This window comes from Delphinus delphis, chromosome X (assembly GCF_949987515.2).
Source record: "Delphinus delphis chromosome X, mDelDel1.2, whole genome shotgun sequence".
Taxonomy (NCBI): domain Eukaryota; kingdom Metazoa; phylum Chordata; class Mammalia; order Artiodactyla; family Delphinidae; genus Delphinus; species Delphinus delphis.
Genome location: NC_082704.1, coordinates 43,827,771 through 43,829,935, shown reverse-complemented (window position 1 = coordinate 43,829,935; position 2,165 = coordinate 43,827,771). Strand labels below are relative to the sequence as shown.

Genomic DNA, 2,165 nt, shown 5'->3' with positions numbered 1-2,165 from the left:
TATATATAGAGAGAGAGGTATAAATTATATATAGATATGTATTTATCTATATGTATAGTTATCTATCTATCTATCTATCTAATCTGTACCTCTATCTATATCTATCTAGCTTGTTTCACAGTGAAACAACTATGCTTGTTTCACTGGGTAGCAGGTTATGGAACTCTTCATGCTGCCATTCCAAAAGTGGAATTATTTATCTTTAAAGAAACAAACTTTTCTTCTTTTTCTTTTTTAGTTAAACAATGATTTTATGCTTGATTACAACAGACACATTTATGTAACCAGGGAAGAGGTTGTGGATGACTCATATTTCCAACTGGGGGTAAGACTCCTTTGGTCTTGTAATATCAAGCCAACTGGTGAATATGGCTGTCAATCAGAATCAGACAGAATTTAGCATCTTTATTCTTTCTGTTCCTCTCAAGATGCTTTCAAACAGCAACAGCTCTCTTAATTAAATGATAGAGATCCTCAGGAAGATCAGGAGCAAGTCCTTGGGACTTAAGAATTCTCAAGATTTTATTGCCTGTCACAAAACGTACTTGTGCAACACTATGTGAGTCTCTCAGGATCACACTGTTCTGTAGGGGAGTCAGGCCCTTCTTGACCAGTTTGTAGATCTACTCCTTCACATTGTCAGATGTCAGCTTCAGCCAGGTGGGGACGCTGTGGCAGTAGGGCAGAGCCTTGTGGGACAAGCCCTTCCCTGAAACGTGCTTGTGACCCATGGTGGTGGCGGTCTCTAAAGAAACATACTTTTTAAGGTTCAACATGAAAATCATTGTTCATTAGTATTGAATGTCTGCTTCATCAGACCAATGATTATTTATCTTGTTTTGCCTATAGTTGAATCACCTTTAAAATTTATATTTCTTAGATGATGCTATTATTTTTGAAGGATAAAAAAAATCAAGGTTTATGCTTCTTTATGTAACACAAACACACACATATGTTTACACCTACACATTTTAGTGGCCTTAATAGATATTGATTAATTATTTATTCTGTGTCTATTAATTCCCTGAAATAGTATCAGACATCATGTTTCTTTTGATAAGTTGCTCTGCCACACTCCAACAAACATAATACTTGCCCCCATGACTACAGGAATCTATAAGTTGAACTAGTCACTGAAGCTGGGTCAAATAGAGCCCTATCTTTGGGTAATTTCTTTTTCTGTAACTGAGAGTTCCTTTTTTCTCTAGACCATAAGCTGATACGATATGATATGATATAAAATTGAAGTTGCCTCTGGGCACATCGCCATCCATATAAAGGAAGCTTCCATATGGTACGAGAAAATGAAGTCAACACAGAAAAGTGGTCACTAAGTGAAGAGAAAGAGAAGAAAAGAGGAGAGACAGAGAGAGAAAGAGATAATTAATAATATTGTTTGAGACTCTGAATATTGTTTCTGAGGCCAGATCTAAGCCTGATATTCCTATAACTTGTTTGAGTTGGCTTTCTCTCACTTGCAATTGAAAGAGCCTTTATTGATACATCATATATATATATATATATATATATATATATATATATATATATACACATTATAACTGTAAAGACATAAAAGGTCATATATATCTATATTTGTGTATGCACATACACATCAGTAAAATGTGTATATTAGGAATTATAACAAATCATGGACATTAAGGACATGACAGAACAAAATTGACAAATTTCTTGAATCTAAATTTTCGTATTGGGTTACACAAGTAATTTCACTGTGTAGAGAAAATCTTTCAAAAATTTTTTTTCATGTAGTAGATTCACATAGTCAGTCAGTAGAATTTGCTGAGATTCCACTTGTATCAGCATTACATTATACTTAAAATAAAAGAGGATCCTATCACAATGGCTTAAAAATATTGTAATTTGTCTCTTACACTAAGATGCCCAGCTTTATGCAGTTTGAGAGTGCCATCAGTGACCTACTTTTTTTTTTAATCATCTTTAACTTCTGCCTTTTCTAATGTGTTGGCTTTTGTCCTTATGTTTATTGTCTTATGGTTAAAAAATAACTGCTGAGTCTCTAGGCTTCACATCAATGTTCCAGTCAAGATGAAGAAGTGCAAAATGGCAAAAAAAACAAAACAAAACAAAAACAAAAACTCAAAGGTGAAGAAGTGATGAAAGATGTAGAATGAGCATTTAGATAT

The 2,165-nt window shown here is 33.8% G+C and overlaps 1 pseudogene; it reads right to left on the bottom strand.

Annotated features, from left to right (window-relative positions):
- Positions 1 to 276: 276 nt before the first annotated feature.
- On the bottom strand, positions 277 to 785 carry LOC132418131 (small ribosomal subunit protein uS15-like; annotated as a pseudogene).
- Positions 786 to 2,165: the final 1,380 nt, after the last annotated feature.